General features: G+C 28.7%; 1 protein-coding gene across 1 annotated transcript in view; it reads right to left on the reverse strand.

Moving 5' to 3' along the window:
* Window positions 1-18848, reverse strand: part of LOC113375387 — a 30831-nt gene extending 11983 nt beyond the window's left edge. The window contains exons 1-3 of the mRNA XM_026615324.1: window positions 18807-18848; window positions 11284-11496; window positions 10783-11073 (exon numbers count right to left, since the gene is read on the reverse strand). The gene's annotated coding sequence lies outside the window, so the exon portion shown is untranslated. The remainder of the gene's footprint in view (window positions 1-10782; window positions 11074-11283; window positions 11497-18806) is intronic.
* Between the last annotated feature and the right edge of the window lie 5788 nt (window positions 18849-24636).

The raw sequence follows: 24636 nt of genomic DNA on the forward strand, positions 1-24636 counted from the left end.
TATGTATGTATGTATGTTTGGAGACAATTTTTCGTCAACGTTTTCGGGCGCACGGATCATCCGATTTGAATGGTTTAAAATACATTCGATTTCTTTTAATAGGAAGATGTGCTGATTAGTTTTTGGCAAAGGCAGGTCCAGCCGTTTCGGAGGTACCAAGCTAAATGTGCGAAAAATGGTAGTTTTTGAAAGAAATAAGCATCCAATTTGAATGATTCAAAAAACTTTCTGCTTGTGTTGACGAAACGATTGTTTTGGAAAAAAAAATTTTAATTCCCGAATATCGAAAATAAATCGAATTTTATTTTTTTTATGACTAAAGCCCTAGAATCACTAATATAGTAATAATAAATAATTTTAATTGTGCAATTCTGTTTATATAATTTTTACGAATATTAGATAATGTGTTTAAATTTGATTGATTAAGTTTTGTTTGATTAGTTTTCTGTAAACATAAGTATGTTACAGTATTTGAAAAAATAATCTAGTTGAAAACATTTAATATTCATCGAATATTTCATTACTGTACGGGAAGTTCCAGCAATTTGCATTAAGACGATGCCATTTACCACTAATTATTCGATTATATTTTTATATCAATGATCTAGGGCTCTAGGCTATATTAACCCGTCTTTGGAATTTTGAATTCAACATCGTATTGTTTAATATAAGCACACTTGTTGTATATATTATTTTTAGATATTTCCTGAGTAATTATAACCATATTATCAAGTAATTGCAAAGATTCATTTTGAATCTATACTTTTCAAAAACGCGAACAATCCGGGACAAATAATCCGGGAATGTCCCGGCCAAACCTGGACGTATTGTCACCTTAGAAAAAAGCGCCCTGTGGTAGTAATAATTTCTATAACCATGGTCACCTTAAAAATCCCGCATGCACATTTGACCAGTGAAAAGATATTTTTAACACAATGCTTTAGTATTAGAGAATAAATTATATTGGAAATTTTGCCAGCTCGAATTTTACTGCCTTCGGTAAAGTTTATTAAAATGACCTATATGATTAAAATCGCAATGTGATCCAATAGTATGTATGTATTTGAATGTATGAATTATAAATACATATATTTTCTCATTTTTTTTAGTGAAAATCATTAATTTTGAGAGTCTGATGTGAATAAATTACCCATTAGCAGCCACATGCCTCAACGATTGATAACTCAATAATTATTTCACAATGTTGGATACTGGTAATTTTTTGCACACGAACAAGCAAATAAAGAAATTCAAAATGGCAACAATTAGGTTGCAGTTTCCTTCTCGGCAAGAAGTACTAGAAGTATTTCAAAATTACACATCGCAATTTCAATTTAAAATTGATTAAAAATTAAATTAATACTATACTTTAGAACCTTGTGATATTCATAAAATAGTAATGAAATTCGCAATAAAAAAATCATAAAAAAATTTCACATTTATCGTGATATCAATTTAGTCTCTTATTGAAGACTTCGCATAGATAGGTTTTATTTTTTATATTGCAGCAATCGCTCATTAACTTTTTGAAGAGTTGTTTATAGAAATCAATAAAATAAAGCCCGGTGCACACGACGCCAGTATTCCTTGTAATATGATTTCTATCGTAACAGGATTTCTAGCGAGCAAGAATTTTGCGCCAGATTTTCACTTATTTTATGATTAATATTAATTTCGTACATTTTCAAATAGATTATTATAAATATATACTGTGAATTTCACAATTTATATTTTATAGGTCTAAAATACACTAATGCTTATAAGTGTACAAACAGAGAATTGTATGAATTGTAAACAAAAACATGTACGTATCGCATCTGATTAGAATTAAGTGAAATAATAATAATTAAAAGATAATAAAATGCTTCAGTTTAAGGGGCACAACTAGTGTGAAATTTTCAAACTGTAGTCGAATTTTCATATTTTTTCATATTTCGATAGGTTATACCTTTAAAAATAACATACCAAAATTTCAAATCGATATCTTAAATAGTTTTTGAGTCACAGCCATTTAAAGAGTATATACTCGTATATAGTATATAGTATAACGATCATTTAATCTTTAAACGCGTTTTTCTCGAAACAGCATTTTCCGAATTTGCTGCAGCGATTACTCAAAAACAAATGATCCGATCACTATCAATTTTTTTGTACATGCTTTATATATAGTTCTCGTAAAATAAACTATCGATTTTTTGATAGGATCAAAAATCGAATTTTGGCAGTCCAAAAACTTTTTTATAAAAACGCCGCCATTTAATCAATTTTTGATTTCTGTTTTATCGTAGTTCATTTTACAGACAACATTATCTAGTTTAACGATTTTTTTTTTGGATTTGATCCACGTAGAAGGCCGGAATCACTGCAGCAGTGAAAGGCCTTTTTTGTGCGTTGGAGATCGACGATAACTTAAAAGATATTTAGTTTTTTTCTTCAAAAATTTTGAGATGTGCTGATTAGTTTTTGGCAAAGGCAGGTCCAGCAATTACGGAGATAAAGAGCAATGAGTGCAGAAAATTTAAATCGAGTTTTTGAGAGAACGGAGCATCCGATTTGAATGATCTAAAAACATTCAACTAGTAATGATTGGGAGAAGTGGTAATTAGTTTTTGGCAAAGGCAGGCCCAGCCCATTTCGAAGATACAGTGCTAAATGTGCAAAAAATGGCAGTTTTTGAGAGAACTAAGCGTCCGATTCAAATGATTCAAAGAACTTTCTGCTTGTTTTAGCGAAACAATTAATTTTGGAAAAAAAATTCTTGTTTCAAATTTTTTTTTTTGAAAAAAATTTTTTTTTTTTTTTGTATATTGAAAATAATTCAGATTTTTATTTTAATTCTGTTTTAATATACTTTAAACAAATAATTTCAACTTTCCAATTCAGTTTATATAATTCTTATAAATATTAGACAATGTTACAATATTTATAATAATCTATTTTAAAACATTTAATATTCCTCGATCATTTCGTTACGGTACGGGAAGTTCCAGCAATTTGCTTTAAGGCATGATGCCATACACCCAACTAATTTTTTTTTAATTTTGAGTATTTTTGCAAATTTCGAAATTTTTGAAATAAAACGATTTGAATTTTTTTGTAATTTTTTGGAAATTTTGAATTTTTTGATATTTCAGATAAAATTACGAAAATTTGAAAAAAAAATGCATATTTAAATTTTTTCGGAAATTTGCTAAACTAATCATTTATTCACGCCGCTATATATACACAATAGCTATTTACAAAATAAAAACTAAGCGCTTCCAAAATAGAAGTAAATGAATCAAGTACGCATTGATATTTTCGTGTCAAAATACAGCTTTCCTATTGGACACTGAAGGTATCGGCCACGAGATCGTTCATCTATCGCCGACATAGGACATGCTCCATTCGTAAAATACGGCAGGAATTTGCAAGGACTGAAGTTGTTATGAAATCAAATTTCGACGTTGTTAAGGCAACGGTTTCACTTAGAAATTATGATGAGTATACCGCCCTTGTGAATGCGTGAAATCTAGCAGGCCAGATCGCAAATTATGTCGCGCAAGATCGTAAATTATGGTTTATCATGTCGTTCCTAGGGTAACAAACAAACAAAAACTGTCCAGCATGAAAACTGGCGTCGTGTGCACCGGGCTTAATTCAAGTGATGATTCATGATTAACACCTATATTGATGGGATTATGATAATTTTAAGCTTATTTAAATACATAAGTATTTATGACTTAAATTTAGTATTGCTAGATTCGCAAAAACTATTCAAAATAACAGTTGTATGTATATATATATATATATATATATATATATATATATATATATATACGAGGTGAGTTCAAAAAGTACCCGGAATTACTAATAATTAAATTTCGCGGGTCTGGAGTGTCTGATTGTCAAAATTTTTTTTTATTGTGTTGGTATACATGCCCCTAAAGTATGATGAAATTTTCAGCTATATTCACTGTTTACTTTGTCTGTGGTAGTCGCTAAGGTTCGACGTGTTTTTCTGAGCTCGACGATTTTTACAATGGAAGAATTGAAAAGTCAAAGAATTTGTATTAAATTTTGCGTAAAAATGAAATAAAGTGTTGCAAAGTGCAAAAATTCACCAGATATGGCTCCGTGTGACTTTTTCCTATTCCCAAAGTTGAAGAGACCCATGAAAGGACGGCGGTTTTCCTCGATTGAAGAAAATCGCTGAGAGTGCTCAAGGACATATCAAAAAGTGAATATCAAGGGTGCTTCGAAAATTGGAAAAAACGCTGGCATAAGTGTATTATATCTGGGGGGGACTACTTTGAAGGGGACCACATTAATGTAGACGAATAAACTAGCTGTAAGTGGAATTCTGTCTTAAGGCAATTAGGGCATCGTGCCGTAAGGCAAATTGCTGGAACTTCCCGTACCAAAAATTATTATTTTTCAAAAACGAATAACATTTTTGAAAAAAATTTACTTCGAAAAAAATAGATTTTTGAGAAACTATAAATTTGACAAAAATTACTTTTTTTAAAAAAAAAAATTTTTTGAAAAAAAATGTTTTCTTCATTTTGACATATTTTGGAAATTCTAAACTTTTTTTCAAAGCAATCGCACTGCTTGAACTGCATAGAGACGAAATGTCAAAGCTCGCAAGTGCCGCGCCGCCGTCTAACGCATAAGCATTGGTACGGAACCCATAGGAATGTTAACAAAAATGTATACTTATTGTTAAAATCTCTATAAAATATCTGATAATTGATGTGCATATGTCTAATGATCATTTTTGACCGCCAAATGGCTCATTTTTTTTACTTTTTCCTCCATATCTCCGAAACCGCTAGACCTACCTTCATGAAAATTTTATCGATTTTTCATCTTGTCAATACAAGTGAAACGTTTTCTGAATTATTCAAATCGGACGCTCCGTTCTCTTAAAAACTGAGTTACCGTTTTCGGCACTTTTTGCCCTGTATCTTCGGAACGGCTAGACCTGTCTTCGCCAAAAACTAATCAGCACGTCTCCTTATCAATACGTATCGAATGTTTTTTAAATTATTCAAATCGGTTGATCCGTGTTCCCGAAATCGTCGACGAAAATTTGTATCCGCACATACATACACACACGTACATACACACACACCACACACACACACACACACACACACACACACACACACACACATACATCCATTTTTTCTAAGGTATGCCAAAATGTTCAGAAACCTCTGAAACGTAAAGATATATAAAAATTTTCATTTTCGATTTTTTTGCGATTACTATAACTTACCCTACGGGAAGTTAAAAATGTACAAAATTTGTCGTATTGTTACTTTAATCGTTTTTCTTGTAGATTTATCCACTGAGGAAGAGTCAAATTGAGATTCGAAACGTATTAAAGTTATTAAAATTTGTTTAGAATTATAATTTAGTTTTCTTTCTATTATCTGTATGTGTGCTTGTTTAAACAGCTTTTTTGTTTTATCTATATACCTTTCAACATCTGAAAAAAATATGTATGGTAGAGCAGATATCTTTAACCTTATTTGTAAGTAGAAGGCAAAAGATGTATAACTAGCCACCACCTTGATTCTGACGACGCTATAATTCTATAGCGTCGTTTTTTTATTTTTATATTCATAAATGATAATTTTTGAAAATCTATAACAAAAGTATTTTCCTTTGTTGTTAGTTTTGTTGTGAGCACTATTGTTGATTTTAAACCTTAATATAATTTTTAAGTATACGTTATTTAATTATTTTATAAGATGTAATGTTATTTTTAAATTAGATTCAACAGTTTTTTTACATAACTTTTATAAAAGCTTGCTTGTGAATAGGGTAAAAGAAACCAACTGAACCTTCGCCCTGGAAAAAGTGTAAACAACCAAAAATTTACGCTTTTAAACCTACTTTTACTCTATCCACATACAAGCTTTTATAGAAGTTGTATAAAGTGAATAAAAATGTAAATTGAGTTAAAGAAGCAATTAAATTAGTTTAGTAATTTTGTAGCATTTTTCTAACTTTATAATGAATAAACACTGCGAGTTACAGCAAAATCCGTCCAAAAAAATGTTAATGCAAATCACGAGAAAAAATTAGATCATTTAGATTAGGATTATTTTTGATTTGTTTCAATATTATTTTAGATTTTAACATTAATAAACTTAAATTAAAAAAAAAAAACAAATAAATTTCGATAACTTTATTTTTTAATTAGTAGTCTTGAAAATTATTTATTTTACTTAGATTGCAAACTATATTGCAATTCGACCGTTAATTAAAAAACTTAGTTTATGCTCAATCCCTGGGTCATAAATTTCAACGATTTTTCTGAGCACCAAATTAACTTTGTAGGCATCCTACAGGATTGGACGATATGATGAAAACCTCTGTGATTACGTTACGTACCAACAATTCATACTATTAATGATAGAAACGTTGTATCTCTACTGCAGAATAATTAGCAGGTTTGAAACATTTTCTCAATATGAAAATATTACACTTGAATCATTTCATTAATAACAGTTTCTAATAGTATTCAAAAAATAAAAAGCGTTTTACTATGCGTGTGGCGTACTATGCAGTGGCGTATGGCGCGGCATTTATGGTGACCTAATTGCTAATAACTTATTGTTTCCGATGAAACATATTGGAATATCAAGTGCTTAATATTCATGTTTATAGATTAAAAAATAATATATTGGCAATTTATAATCTAAAGACAGTTCGAATAAAATATACATGTACTATTAGTTAGCCCGATTAAGAATGATTTTATTCTGAAGTCAAATTTAATTCAGCTACATTGATCAGAATAATCGTAATCTATTGTTATTATAATATGAAACTTTCAAAGTTACATTTAAAATATAACTATTATAATATTTTTCATCATGATGATATACCATAAAGTAAAATTAAGTTCACACTTAAGAAAAGCACGTTTACCTTAATAGAAAAATTAATAAGCTGCTTGTTATAAACTTAAATAAAGTTTTAAGTTTCCCACAAAAAATAAAGACAGGCCAAAAAACTAAAGTGTAATTGACAGATGCCAATCAGTTATGCTCCAAATAATGATATTATAAAATAAATTGAATATATGCGAATTATTAAAACTGTAGTGACTATTATTAAAAATGAATGCAGGAAATTTAAATGTGTCTAATGATATTTATATCTCCAAAGCCGCTGCACCTGCCTTTGCCAAAAACTAATCAGCACGTATCCCAATCAACAGGAATCAGTTTTTTTTTGAACTAATCCGTATGCCCAAAATCGTCGATGAAAAATTGTATCCACACATACGCACACAACATACGCACATAAACTTTTTCTAAACTATGCTAAAATGTTCAGAAACCTCTGTCAGAAATATATGTCAAAAATTTTCATTTTTGATTTTTCGACGATTACTATAACTTACCTTGCGAGAAATTAAAAAAGTAGTTTTCAATTCATAAATAATTTTGCTTTCTAATATCACGTATAGTAGACCATTAATATAAATTCTCACATATCCTATATTAAAAATTTCTTTAGTTTTCAACCTAGAATAATGAATATTATTGTAAAACATGATAACACTTTGTTATCGACATTTGACTCAACAGTTATTATTATTATAAAATTATAAATTAAATCTTTTTAAAAACATTAAATAAATAGTTCAACAAAATTTTGATTCCCACCTATTATAATTGTCATTGTACACCCTTCGTCAATTTTCCATTAGAATTTTTCTTATTAGAATCAGTTGGAACAAAAAAGTAAAAATACGAAAATTATTCATAATTTCTATTATACAATGATATTATATATATATATACATATATATATATATATATATATATATATATATATATATATCTTATATATAAAATTCTTCTGTAATGATGTATGTAAATATACTCTTCCTAAACGATTATTCGGATTTTGATAAATCTTTCTGAAGTTTGTTAAGGGAATTTTTTAGTATGTAATTATAAAAATATAGTAATATTGTAGACATAAATGGAAAAATTTGCAAAAAACAACATATCATTGTTTGACATTGAACACATTTTGATCTGCCAAAAACGTCGATTCATTTGAAATTTAAATTTAGTTTAAGCGAGCCCAGATAATATTAGTATATAATATCCATATTCATAATTATGAAAGAGGAAAATGTAATATCTACAATATTATTGCCGAAAAGCAGCTGAGATGTGCCAGAAATTAAAACAATATAACATACAATATATGTTTGGCAGATGAAATTATATAATTTAGTTTAATAAATAACAATGGTCTAAAATTGTATATACATTATTTTTTAAACTTATGCATATTGTATTTTGCTTTACTTTACTAAATTATTTAAATACAAAAAAATATTTCTACTTATTAAGAAAATGATTTAGAATTTTGTTTCATGTGTCAAAAATTCGTTTGTTCATGATCTTAATTTGTTTAAATTAATTCACCTAAGATCTTAACTAAAGTAATAATGTTTATTAAATTATTAGTAAGAAAAATGTAATTTAGAAATTGTAATTGCCAAAAAGCAAATAATATAGGGTACGCGATTAAACAAATTATAGACTATTATATATTATATAAATTATTGAAGCAATTTATTTACTATATTTATTTTTTCTGAAGTTCTTAAACTGATAAAAAAACTGCAGTTTCCAATACGTATATAGCTTATGCTAAGACCATAAATGGAAGGACATTAAATAGAATATTAAAAAGTATAGAATTGGATATTAAAAAATTTGGAACTTAAATCGAAGACGTGGGTACAGGACAACGCCTGTTGTGTCATCTAGTATATATACATATATATATATATATATATATATATATAATATATAAATAATAATAATAAAGTTTACTTTTAAATACTTCAACTATCCATGCACTACACAACTATATATTCACTGTAATAGGTAAAGACTAACTTTAACACAAGTCAAACAGTCGAGGAGTTTTGCGCAGCAATACAATGTTTCTCATCATATATTAAGAATTTTTATAGTGCCTGATCCTACTCCTCCTTTTTTCGATAATATGCAGGTTATTGATCCGTAAGAGCAATGGCAAAAAGGTGTCAAAATGTTTAAAGTTAATATTGCACATACGATGAGTTGCATGTTATTAAATAAATAAATTGGAGAAGGCAGTGACCTGTGGTCAAGGATTAATGCACATGTTAACAAACTTATGAGTAATTTTGGGGAATTATCTTATGGGGAAATCCAATGTTAACCATGAAAAGTTAAAGAAAACTGAGTCAGACCAGACTTATTTTTCGGAGAAAGCATATGTTCAAGGTAAACTTGACACCTTGAGAAGAAGAGTGTAGATGAATCATAATTCTATTTTCGATTTAAACCATAAATAATGAAATAGGGAAAACTGGATACGGTTGTGCAACTTTTATCGGCAATAATTTTGTCAATTTACTAATTTGCTGGGAGAAAATTGAATTAAATACTGAAATACTGTTTTTAAATACGATGGATTAGTCATGAAATTAAATCATACAAGAAAAGGGCAAGTGTCACAACCGTAAACACCCGAGAGACGGGTGTGACAAGTATAAAAATAGAATGAAAAATAACAGCTATAAACACCAAAATTATTTTTAACTACTTTTAAAGTCAGAAATATGTAACACAACACAGCATAATTAATTAAACTAAGCTTATGAATGAAATAAAACAATATATGACAAAACCAAATTTTTTAAACTTGAAATTTTTATGAAATCTTTTATTTTCTTGTATTGAATTTTTGTGTTCTTTTCTTTATGGTATTTTCTTTTAATTAAGTTAGATTTTTTCAACTGTTTAAATTTCACCCAATAAGGACAAGAAATACACGTTACAAAATATACATGTAACGTAAAACAAAACTAATTGCTGGTAATTATAACTACTAATGTTCAACTTACAGCAAAATAACAAAGAAAGTAAATTTGTCTATATACAAGTAACAGATTTTATTAAAAGAAATCGAACAAAAGAACCTACGTTTGGCTCTTTAAAGTAAATTGGTCTACAGATCATGTTAATGTAGGGCGCTGACTCAATGGAAACTTGTTCAAATAAACATACTTAATTTTTCTCTCTTTGGACCGAATCTTAAAATCAGTGTAGTTTAGCTGTTATGATATTTGCCACTACCGTAACCTGCCACAACCGTACCCAGTATCCCCTATTACACAAAACTATATGTTAATAAATATAAAACAAAATCTTTATAACACTTAGAAGAGTATATATATATATATATATATATATATATATATATATATATATATATATACTATGAAATGTAAAATTGACTTAGTAATGAATAATAATTATCTGAAGTAGCAATTTGAAGGAGAAATTATGAAACAATAATATAAAAAAGAAATTCTTAAATTATAAGAAAGAAATTCTTAAATGTGAAATCTCGCAAAATTTTTAATAATTCATATATAGTATGTATGTATACATTTGTAAATATTATATATATATATATATATATATATATGTGTGTGTATGTGTATGTATATCTATAGTGTGAGTACATATAAATGACTTATGAAACATGAAAGAGCAATATTAATCTACAATTTAACAATTGTTCTTTAAAGGATCATACACCTAAGAATTATTTATAGACATGATTATTTAAAATGTTACATGAATATAATATTATGAAGTAACTGTAAGTGCAAAAAACCAATCACTTTCAAACAAAAAGTTCTTACAATTTGGCAATTAGCAAAACACACCCACAACCATTTAATTTTATTTGTAATACCTGAATTTTTCACTTTCCGATGATAGACTGTTACAAACAATATTACAATCCAGAATTGATCGATTCGATGATATTTACATTAAATCTGAATCGTTATAACTTGAAGGTTGTATTCGAGAAATCACTTTCTAAAATACATTTCGGTCTTGGTTTCGCTTTACGCCACCATCCTTTGTGCAAGACTTTTGTCCAATATGTTTTGTTGTAGCATTAGAAATAAAATCACTTCGATATCAAATTCACTGAAAAGTCCTTAGTAATCCCAAATTGAACATTCCTTTAACTTCCTGCCTGGAACAATATCACTTGCATGAATAATATTGAAAATGACACTGATAGATTTACATAAATATATAAACGTTTTAATGGAATGAAATAGAAACGGTCACCACATTTATTACAATATGTATTTAGTTAAAATAAAAAGATACTTTTTCATTACAATCGTTTCATTTCAATAAAAGAGTAAAAGTGAGATTAATGCTGAACAAGGTCACAAACCTGACGCGTCGCGCACGTTATGGTAACTGACATTTCATATTTTGCTTTGTGTGTTCTCTGCGTTCTCTGTTTCAGGCGAGCGAACGACGGCGAATACGAGCGAATACTGTTATACCAGCGACATTTCGAAATGAGGCCGAGTACCCATGGACATCTTCGTACATCTTCGTCATTATTCACATCGAAAGAAAAACCTTAGTGCAATAGTCAATCCTGCAACTTGTTCTATTATTACTAATTTACATATTTGCTGTAAACAGAATGTTTAAATAAAAATATTGTATTAACTTTCCGTACGATAAGTCATTCTGAATATTTTGACATTCCTTAGAAAAAAATGGACTTGATGAAGAATACCGGTGATATTGAACGCCGACGCAATGCCCGGGACGGGACGTTTTTGTCGCGGTTAAAATGATTAAAATTTAATAATACAGCTTTATCAAGCACACATCTCATGATATAGGAATAGTGCCTAAAACAAATTAACCCTTAACGAACGAGTTCCACCATACTGGCGACATTGTAAATATTCTAAAATAGTCGAATGCCGCCATACACGCGGCATGGCGTTACCATAAAATTTCGGACTTTTCTTTCTGTAATTTTCAGTTAAAAACTAATTTGAATATTGGTCAACAAGCAATATTAGACGAACACAATTCTATTCAAATCCAATAAAGCGATATTAATTATGCAACTTCTCTCGCTTTGAAAATGAAGCACTTAACTTCTTAAACCTACTATGGGTATAATTTTAGGTAATGTGCTCGTTAAATGTTAATATGGTTTTGAGAATAAAATTTTGCATTTTCAGATAAATATTTTATGCTGAATAAACTCAATTAATCACAATGGATATAAAATGCACACAATATGATTTCGTTCATGACGAAATTTGTTCAAACAATATGGCAAAAATTGATTTGAGAGAAACAATAGTTAATAATTTCAGAATTTGATATTTTCTTGTTATTGGGAAGAGCAAATATTAAACTGAATTTTCACGAAATTTGCGAGAAGCATTGTAATGTTTGATAAAAATAATGCATTTGAATCATTGATAATATAAAATAATACTTCCAGAACTTCTATTTCAACGGCATAAAAATCGTGTCGTGCCGTGTGATATTGTTGGCGAACACACCCAGTGAGAATTTCTCACTGTTCTCTCATACCTGTACTTCTGTACGTGTTCGTATATTTCGCATTTGTATTCCAAAGACGATTGAATTAGAAGTTTTAAAATAGAATGATACAAAACTTTATATTATATATATATATATATATATATATATATACATATACATAAATTCGATGTTGACATATGTATAAATGTCTTAAAATGAATAAGAACCAATTATCCAGGCGTAATATCAATAAAAAATATATATGTTTATGTTATACATAATATATTAGGGTGGTCCTTAAATTTGGACATTTTCGTATTTCCTTGCTCCCAAGGGCTAAAGTGGTTCAAATTGATAAAAAATTATTCTCTGAAAGTTTTAGCTCTTAATATTACCTTTTAGATAGTGCGCAATTCAATCAAACTTTGTATGGAAATAGCATGAAAAAATTTAGTTATCACTCCGATACAACTCCTCCCTCGGAGTGAATCCGAGTGGAGTTGTTTCACAGGATTTGTCATATCCGACTTCCTTAAACTGGTATTAAATCTGTTAACTCGTACAGGCATTTAGTGTTTTTGTCGTTTTTGATTTAGGAAGGAAGCGGTCACTTTCTTGTCTCGCAGGCAGTTTTATGACCTTTTTTTAGGTATAAAAGTCAAAATAAATACCATTGTGTATTCTCCAGAAAATACAAAAATGTTACTTTGAAGATACAGAACAATGAAATTGTATTCAAGTGTGAGTAGCTCAAATGTATAATTTATTGAATAGTAAGGGTTGATATTTCTAACTACGACAAACTTTGGCCGTAAATGACGGCAATCAAGTATATACATACCGAAAAATATACGAAACGAAATACATTTATTTAATCTTGTTTTTCCATAGCCTGAAATAACAACACTTTAGAGTACAAAATTTATCAGTGATATCATTAGTATTTAAGCAGTAAAAAATATTCAGTATTATATTATTACTTTTACACAATTATATAATTGTGTAAAAGTTATAATATACTAATCGAACTACGCGATATAATATTAATTCTCAAATGGAAATAGCAGAAGAAAAATTTTGAAAGCAGAAGTATTATGTTTGGCTTTTATTACAAAGTTGACTACATAATTTTTATATAAAATTAATCCCAAAAATCAATTACTTTCTCATCAAAAGGAAATCATTAAATTGAATTTGATTCTCAAGTTTTGCGTTTTTACTTTGGTCAACACTGCTAAAAATACGAGTCACTGAGTCGATCATCTGTTCGACCGAAAAATTTTACAATCCGCCATTTATTCGTGAATTTTTTAGAAAAATTATTTTATTGATAATTTTTCATAAATTTTCATTTCAAATAATTAATGGGATTTGACAAATCCTTAGATACATGAACAGCGTACTATAGAACACATTTGTATCGAGTATTTCGGTTTCAAAATTGCCGGAGTCTTGGAGTTGTTTAGCGGATATAACTCCACCATGAAGCGGAGTCAAATCCGAGTTGATCCGGCTTCGGATATAATAAGCCCGCAAACGTTGTTTAGCCAAAAAATAAGTGAAATTGTGGCAAGATTCACACAAATCTCGGAATTCGCAAGTGCAAAGTGTTCATTTTTAAATTAAGGAGCATAATACTAACGTTCATTTTAGTATTATATTGTGTAATGCTTAGCAAATCGAGTAAGACATAAAAAATATAAAAAAATTTAAAAAATCCACTTTCCTATCAAACACAGTTTTATCTTCAGATTTTAATATTAAATTTTTACAGTTTTTTTTCCCTAAAATTGCTTCTTCTGCGAGACGTTGAAAAACTATGTGATTATTGTACATATCGGGAAATAATAGTGTGATAGGATAATCCTGCAAATCAGTGATTATGCAAAAATCGATCCATAATTTGATGCATCTAGTTTATCGAGTTTTTTCATTTCGTCGCTAATATCCAGAGAATTGTTTTGATATATACGTAACATATGTTTAGAAATGTATACAAATAAATTTTTCCAAATAAATTTATGTAGGCAAGAAAATTTAGAATTTTATCTTTGTCAGTCAGGAAAACTGTCGTGAAATAAACAGATGTTCTGTGGATGACTAGAAAGGATAAAGCAAATTCTAAACGTAAAGATCAAATCGGATAAATGGCATTCATCATTGATGCCACACAACCTAACAGTCACGCCTTGTACAACTACTCTAATAATCCAAAATGATAAAGAGATTTGTCAAAATAAACAATTTCATAATTTTACAAATTTTCGTCAATCTGTAGACTCTTATAAATATCTACTCCGGCACTTGACCTACTGGAAATAGGCTGGGTAATAGAAAAGGTTAGAATCGTCGTGTATAATTCATTCTCTGAACCCCACCTATTAATTTTCCGTAGGGCAACCTATAGTAATCGCAAAAAATCGAAAATGAAGATTTTTATTTATCTTTACGTTTCAAAGGTTTCTGAATATTTTGACATACCTTAAAAAGATGGATGTATGTGTGTGTATGTGTGTGTGTGCGTGTGTTGTGTGTGGGTGTGTGTGTGTGTGAGTTGTGAGTGCGGATACAAATTTTCGTCGACGATTTTGGGAACACCGATCAAAGGATTTGAATAATTAAAAAAACATTCGATTCGTATTGATAAGGAAACGTGCTGATTAGTTTTTGGCGACGGCAGGTCTAAACATTCCGAAGTATGGGGCAAAAAGTGCCAAAAACGGTAACTCAGTTCTTAAGAGAACGGAGCGTCCGATTTTATTAATCCAGAAAACATTTCACTTGTATTGACGAAATGAACAACTGGTAAAAATTTTGGGCAGGCAGGTCAAGCGGTTATGGACTCTCAATAAAAATAAGTTAAAAAAAATGTCATTTGGCGGTCAAAAATGTTTATTGAACACACGTACATCAAATTATCAGATACTTTATAAAGGTTTAATATTGTGTATACATTTTGTGTAAATTTTTTTGGGTTCCGTACCAAGATTCTTAATTACAAAGGTTTTTTATATGGTTCAAGCAAATGTCTTCGACATTTTCGACAGTATGGAATAACCGACTTGTATGATTAAAAAATCATTCGGTTCGTATGGAGCGTAAAAGGTGTAAAAACGGTTATGCAATTTTTGAGAGAAAGGATTATCCGATTAGATTAATTGAAGAAACATTTTGCTTGAGTAGATGGTGTGCAAAAAATGCTCTTACAAAAATTTTAGTAACTTTGAAAATTAAAAAACAATAAAATTTTCAAAAAAAATCAAAGTTTCAAAAAATTCAAATTTCGAAACTTTATTTTGAAAAATTGAAAAAAAAGACTTCTTACAAAAAATATTTTCAAAAATTTCCAAATTCTCAAAATATTTAAAAAAACGTGTTTTTATATACCAAAAAATTTTAAACTTCGAAAAAAATTTCAAAATTTTGAAAAAATTTCTGAATTTTCAAAAAAATCTAATTTAAAAAAATGGCTCTTGTAAATGTACACATAAGTTGTTTATAAAATACGCTCATCGTCCAATTTAAAAAGCACTTATGAAACAGTATGTATTCATAATAAATAATCTGTTTGAAAATCTTAAAAACAATTATTGATTATTTTCATTCCTCGAATGTTTAATTACGGTAGGGGAAGTTCCAGCAATTTGCAAGGCACGATGCCATGCACCACTAATTTTCTATATTTATTAAAATACTTCATTTATATATGTAAAATATTGTAATATTCTATCACAACTGACAAGGTAATTGAGTTAGTGTTGCATTAGGGTGTTTTTCTCGTAGATGCAATATTAGATTCCATGTATTGTGTCGAATGTACAGCAATCCTTCTCCACACAATACACAACGTACCAAAAACTTAGGAGACTCTGTTGAAGTCATCAAACAGATTGATCAACGGGTTGATGGTTTTCATTCTCCTACAAACGTATTAATATTGTTAATTAGAAATGTTATAAATATTATTAGATTTCATATACAACATTTCCTACAATTTTATATAAGTTTATTTTCGTAGGATTCATATCATAAACTATATTACAATTTTAGAATGATAACGGAATTAAATATAGTCAAATCATTTTCTCTCATTAAATGGTTAATAAAATAGCAAATAAACACTATAAGCGTTGCATTACCTGTTTGTTATGGGCATCTACCGTCAATGGCGGATTAAGCTTACTGCCGCCCTAGGCCCTATCTAATCAGGCGCCCTTTTTAATAGACAAGATTTTACTTTTTTAATCAAATGCCAAAATTCAATCAGAACGCTTTCTTATCAATAGGAATTGAACATACATATATACATATACATCATTTTTTTTAAGGAATGTCAATATGCTCATAAGAACTTGAAACGTGAGGTATGCAAAAAAAGATTATTTTGGATTCTTTTGCGATAACTATAACTCATTCATACAGTAACGTATGCAGTGCGATTGTTCAAAAAAAATGTTCAAAAATTTCAAAATAAATCAAAATACAGTCAAATTGTATCAATAATTTCAAAATTTCTTAAAAATCAATATTGGTCATTCATATCAAGCAAATCAATATTTGCTTTCTATTCATATGTTTTGTCTGTTTGCTTTCTACCCATATACTTTGTTCTTGCCTATTTATTCTTCAAATATCATTAACATTCTAGACTAATTATTATTATTATTGGTTTTTGCCAATATTGGCCAGATCAATATTGGTATTACCAATATTGGTCTTGCCAATATTAGTCAGGTTTTCTAGCATTGGCATCAGAATATATAACAAACCGTTCATAATTCAGTAAATTATACATGTTTTTTTTTTTGCATCGCAATTTATAAAATCAATATTCATCATGCATATTTATTTAAGCTGATTTAAACAAGTATGATGAATATTTATTTTTGAACACTTTTTTAAAGCAATAGTGAGCGTAGCTGTTCCAGCGACAAAATATCGAAACACGTAAGCGCCGGCTCGCAGTATAAGGGATAAACATCAGTACGAAACCAATAGATTTTTTTACTTATTTTCAAAACTTCTAAAGATATCTGATAATTGGATGTGCACATGTCTAATGACAATTTTTAACCGCCAAATGATTTTTTTACTTTTAATTATTGGATCTCCAAAACCGCTGGACCCAAAAATTTAATCAGATTCTCGTTTTTTCAATATAAATAAAATATTTTTGAATCATTCAGATCGGACGCTGCGTTTTCTCAAAAACTGAATTCCAATTTTTGGACCTATTTTCCCCCATCTTCGAAACGGCTGCATCTGCCTTTGCCAAAAACTAATGAGCACGTCTCCCCATAAATAAGAGTATTGAATGTAGTTTTAATTATTCAAATCGGTTGATCTGTGTTCCTAAAACCATCGACAAAAATTTTTAACCACATCCATATACACATGTCCTGATGCTATCAAGACTCAAAAATCACGGAGAATGGCAGGACCCATATATTGTCTGAGTGCCTTTAGAGTTGCTTGCGCATTTCGCACAACATCAGAGAAAGCAGTGTGCGACATTTCAGGAACTCCGTCTCTCATAGTCTTAGCAGAAAAAACACGGACAATTTACCAATAAAAAAAAACAAAAACCAAACTTTTGAGGGTCCTAAAAAATTGAGAACAGAAGAACGGCAGAACAGCATTGACTTATGGCAGCAGCAGTGGGATGCCGCAGTGAAGGGCAATAGTCGTCTCAATCCAAATATCAAAGTCTGGCTAAATAGCAAGCATGAAAAATTTAACTTTTAAATTACACAAATGCTGTCTAGACACGGCTGTTCTCGAGCCTACCTAAACCGCTTCAAGCACGATAGCTCGCCGGATTACCCATATTGTTTGAGCAAAATCGAAGATGCATGTGTTCTTCGTGTGCCCGGAATATAGTGCACAACGGGCCGCAGTAGGAAAGACATTAAGCCAAAGAATCACTCTAAAAGATACTGTTGCAGACGTGATTCTACTAACTGAGGCTGCGGGGAATGCCATAGACACATTTGCTACCAAAGTGTTAAATAGACTTGCAATCTTCGAAAAGAAAAAAAACCAATAGCAAATATATTACATATAATTATAAAAATAGAATAATTTCAGGGCAAGAATTATAGCATTCTAGATCATACCCCTATGAAGTAATGCCTAACGGCGGTTTCCAGTAGCAAAAAAATAGCGGATATTTTAGTTCGTCGGTATTATGCCCATGCGATATTGAGTTCTATATACTGACAATTTTTTTCTAAGGTATGCCAAAATATTCTAAAACCTTTGAAACGTAAGATATAAAAATTTTCATTTTCGTTTTTTTTTTTGCAATAAATATAACTTCTTCTACGTGAAGTAAAAACTAAATGATTGGCAAAACTGCAAAGAATCGAGTAAATCAAAATAAAATAATCTTACCCTAGATCTCTGTTTTCGTAAACAGGCATCACTGTCTTCCCACAAGCGAGACACGTTGTTTGCGATGGACCGGGGCGCCAAGTTTCAACTATAACGTAGAAACTAAATTTGTAATTTTTAAATAATTTAATGCTGCATTTCAATAAAATTTGTGTGTACATTGAAAAATTAAAAATTGTTTTTACGCACACTAAAAACCATTTTTTTTTTTGACTACTCATTTTCAAACATTTTCAACTTCAATACTTCAAAAGTTCAAAGTAAATTGTTTCAATTTTCAAATAATTAAAAAGTGTAAAAATGTATACAAAAATCGTTTGTTTAAAACAGAAGGGAACTCACATAATATTTACACACACAAATATTATACGTATACCAATTTTCATAATATATATATATATATATATATATATATATATATATATATATATATATATACATTACGGAAAGAGTAGAACTTACTTGTTGTGGGAGAAAGTTTTTTCTTAGTATTTATTTCCACTTCTTTTTCGATTAATATTTTTGGTGGTGTCTCAGGATTCTGCGTCGACTTTGAATCTTTCTGAAAGTCGAATAGATTTGATAGTTGATTATTTCGTCATTTTGAAGACTTATGATAATATTTGTACTCAACTTTTCTGATGAAGAGAGTTATAATGCTCTTTTTTCGTTTCGTAGCTGTAGAACTTAGCTAGAAAAAATAAAGGTTTTCAGTAAATAAGTCTAATCGATTTTCTCAGAAAAAATTATGTAAGAATAGTATTAAGAAAAATTTATAATTATGTATTTTTATATTAAACTATATATATTATATATATAGTAGTTTATATATATATATATATATATATATATATATATATATATAAACAATTTTGAGAAAATAAGCAGAATATATTGTTTCATTCAAATTTAATCCGTAGCGATGTAGAAATATATTAATAATAAATGGTCTTATTAACTTATTATTAATAATTGTAACACATAAATACTTTTAGTACCATACATAAAACTTCATTTGTAATTTTTTATAATACATTTTATTCTGATTCTTCAAAACTAATAGATTGTCTTACAATTACAATAGTTATATTCAGAATATTGATAAAAACGCGTACAAATAATAAAACTTTTCAGTTTTAACCTAATTATTTCGAAGCTTTGAATGTATGAAATGCCTAATATCACATAATTAGCTTCTCGTATGGTATATTGATATATTTTTCTATAACTGAAATCGAAAAATGCAAAAAAAATCGAAAATATTTTTTTTTGCATATCATTATCTGAACATTTTGGCATACCTTGGAAAAAATGGATGTATGTGTGTGTATATATGTTTGAAAACAATTTGTCGTTCACGATTTCGAAGGCACGGATCAACCGATTTGAATGATTCAAGAACTGCAAAACATTCGATTCCTATCGACGGAAAGACGAGCTGGTAAGTTTTTGGTAAAGGCAGGTCCAGCCATTTCGAAGATATGAAGCAAGAAGCGCAACAAATGGCAAATCAGATTTTGAAAACGGATCAGCCGATTTGAATGATTCAAAAAACACTTAACTTATTTTGATACAAAAAAAGGTCCAAACACAGGCATTTAAAATTATATAAGCTCACTTATTTACCCTTTCATATAGAGTTCTTAGAAATAAAGTCTTATAATGCGTTAAAAAATATGCTTACATTAAGAAAATATGCATAAGTGTCCAATACCATTCGTCGCCTAATTTATAAACTCTTATATTTCGTCTACTAAATACAAATAGTTACAACATTTATATTAATCTGTTGAAAAATATTTAAAACAATTGTTATTAATGTTAATCAATTATTATTGAATAATGTTTAATTTTGGTACGGGAAGGTCCAGCAATTTTCCTTAAGGCAAAATATTTCATTTATATATGTAAAATAGTGTAATGTTATATTATACCTGACAAGGTAATTGAGTTAGTGTTGCATTAGGGTGTTTTTCTCGTAGATGCAATATTAGATTCCATGTATGGTGTCGACTGTACAGCAATCCTTCTCCACACAATACACAACGTACCAAAAACTTAGGAGACTCTGTTGAAGTCATCAAAACGGATTGATCAACGGGTTGATGGTCATCATTCTTCTACAAACGTATTAATATTGTTAACCAGAAATGTTATAAATATTATTAGATTTCATATACAAAATTTCTTTCAATTTGCTATAAGTTTATTTTTGTAAGATTTATATCATAAACTATATTAAAATTTTAGAATGATAACAGAATAAAATATAGTCAAATTATTTTCTCTCATCAACTGCTTAATAAAATAGCAAATAAACATTTTAAGTGTTGCATTACCTGTTTGTTATACATTAATTAATTGTACTTTTAATTTTGCTTTGTAATTTATAAAATCAATATTCATCATACATATTTATTTATGCTGATTTTAAATATGTATGATAAATATTGACTTAAAAGTCATTATAAAGTGAAACTTTTGTCATTTGTTCTGGCATGCTAAACTATACGTTTCAGCATTTAATGTCGTTTTTAGGGATACTACACACAGCACAATAACGAATAAAATATTATTGTTCTCATTTATTTGTTTAATTGCTCTTCATATTTATTTTCTAACAAATGAAGACAACTTTGATATGTGCATAGCCATTCCCCAAATCGGACTTTATCAATTTATCAAAAAGATATGACATAAGCAAAACCGAAAAACAAAAATTACCTATTTCTACTATCAAATTGTCAAAATGGATATGAAGTACCTACATAAAAATCAGTGCACCGTTCTAAACTAGTATGCCGACATCATCCAAATGATAATAAAGTAGCAAACAAAATGCAATAAAAGAGAAGTAGAATGAAGCACACCCTTTACAAAAGATGGACATTCACAAGAGAAAAAAAAAAACAAATAAATAAATAAAACAATAAGCGTTGCGAAAACGCACACCAGTTTCATTTTCAATCAAATCAAATCTACACTTAGTCATGGTAAAAAACGGAAGATTTTAATTGCATATACAATCATAGCTATCGCACATACTTTATTTCAATTCAGGCCTTAAACGACTTAAAATTACTTGAATCGCCGAGAGAACAAAATTATCAAGCCGAATCTTCTGTCGAAAACAAATTTTTCCATTAGTAACTTAAAAAAAAATAGCGTAAATTGCCGCGAAAGCCCCAAAAATGGCTTTAGTTGAATATTTTTGATAATATCTAAACAGTCCTATAAAATTATAGAAAAATCGTTCAGTAATTAATATGCATCTGTCGTTTTTTCTAAATGACATGTAACATCACTCAATAAAGTACGTAAGATATATTGTAACTACTTAATTATAAATTTAACAAAGTGATATATAATTATTAATTTAATAGTATTAAGATATATTATAACCGGCCACTATAAAATGTAAAACATCAAATCCTTTTCTAATTCTTTAATATATTCAAGCAAACTCAATAAGTTTCCTTGGACATATTGAGGTGTTATGTATGCTATATATATATGTATATATATATATATATATATTCAATAGATAAGTCCTGGATTTTTTCAATATATTGATTGTTTCTTTTCCGAACAGTAAATCCAATAATGAAAAACAATTTGTTTTTTGAAGATGTTTAATAACGACGTTTCGGAACTAGGTACGTTCCATCATCAGGTTTATTCTGTCAAATACAATGTTTTTTAAAAATATTGATTAACATTAATTAACGATGGTCAATACAGATTAATTAGCAAAAAAATTTTATAAAGGAATGGATTATGTACCGGGGTAAAGAGTAATAAGACTTAACTAAAAAAGGTTTTATATAAAATTGAGAAGCAAAAATTATTTACCTGTAATAATTTATATATCCATATCACTAATATTTTTTTGTTAAAAACACTCGATTTTTTTGGAAATTATTACAGGTAAATAATTTTTGCTTCTCAATTTTATATAAAACCTTTTTTAGTTAAGTCTTATTACTCTTTACCCCGGTACATAATCCATTCCTTTATAAAAATTTTTTGCTAATTAATCTGTATTGACCATCGTTAATTAATGTTAATCAATATTTTTAAAAAACATTGTATTTGACAGAATAAACCTGATGATGGAACGTACCTAGTTCCGAAACGTCGTTATTAAACATCTTCAAAAAACAAATTGTTTTTTATTATTGGATTTACTGTTCGGAAAAAAAACAATCAATAATATATATATATATATATATATATATATATATATATATATATATGTAAATAAAGATATAAAAAACCGAAACGCGATCTTAAACCTTGTGATTCCAAAGCCAGGCGATATAAAAATCAGAAAAGAAATAGAAATATCATTTAGTAAATAAAACTTATGTGAGATTTGTAATCACAAGGGTAAATATGCATTTGTTAGTCGAGTACGTGAATATGTTAGCCACAAACAACTATAATCGTTATGAGCATCAGTTAACATAAAAATTTATTGCTATACATACATATTTGGGCTTTTTAGTTAATTACTAAGATTCCGACTTTGCCATCATCATTGGCGTGACGCGCCGGCCACATTTCGGGCATACAGTAGAACTCCAATTATTCGAATTAATGGGGACCGGGACCCATTCGGATAATAGGAGTTTTTTTTTTTAAATTGCCATTGGAGAGAAAAAAAGTTACGTTTTGATATTGCACTACTTTTTTATTGAATTAAATGAAAGAAACATGACATTTTCACATGTTTTAAATATAAATAAAATGTACTTATGTACAAGTTTAGAAATAAAAATCATTGTTTTGTAAACATCTCCGTCAAATCAAAAAAAACAATGTGCCTACACTGGCTTTGCTGGTGGAAGCACTTAGACTTTTTTGGACAATTTTTTTTCTGAAAGTGATTCGGATAATCGGAGTTCGGATAATTGGAGTTCTACTGTACTTGTATAGTCCTTTTGCAGTTTTTTACCTTGAATGGGTAGAGACAACTACAAACCAGAACCAACAACATACACATAAAGTAGGTTAGACAAGAGTTCTGAAAGAAAATTTTGTTTACAAGAAAGTTTACTTTTCCACGTGGATAACTATAGTGAAATAAAAATTATTGTTCTATAAAATGAGAACTGCCACATAAGTTATTTTTAAATAAACTAATACCGTTACGTTGTGGTTGTATAAAGCATGTCATTTTTTATCTATTTATGTCATTAATATATTCAATGGAACTTCAATTTTTCACTCTTACACCAAGATCATATGCATTCAAACTAACATACTAAAATGACATTTTAATTGACATTGTTCTATAATATAATATTGTAGAAATTATACCATCTCTTTTGTTGTGGGCTCAACATTCTCCTTGCAAGCTGGGCAAAACGCTTCCTTATTAGTGGATGACATTTTTTTGAATACAAAAATTTAAAAAAACAAAAAAAAAAAAATTTATTTTTTTGGCATGTTGTGATGTCCTATCACGAAATATTTTCTTTGGTTTTACTTATTTAACAAAAATAATATCATTTATTAAATTAGTAACAATATAATATTGCTTTAGCTGTGTAATAAAGCATTCAATCAAATGAATTTCGGATGATAAAATAGTTCCTATGCCTTAGTTTTTGTTTAGTGTGGAAATTTTGGTGAAAATAATAAAATGATTTTCAATCTTCATATTTTCACTTGGTCAGAGATATGGTAGAAAATTAAGTGCTAATTGCTGCATGTTCCAATTAAATAACTTCACAAGATTAAAATCATACATTTTGACAAAACACTGTTTTTTCTTTCACTCGATAAATCATTTAAGGATGACAATGGTTTATTTAATGTTTACATA

This window comes from Ctenocephalides felis, unplaced genomic scaffold (assembly GCF_003426905.1).
Source record: "Ctenocephalides felis isolate EL2017-DRISC unplaced genomic scaffold, ASM342690v1 CF-g0.4_SCAFFOLD_01886, whole genome shotgun sequence".
In the NCBI taxonomy this organism is placed as follows: domain Eukaryota; kingdom Metazoa; phylum Arthropoda; class Insecta; order Siphonaptera; family Pulicidae; genus Ctenocephalides; species Ctenocephalides felis.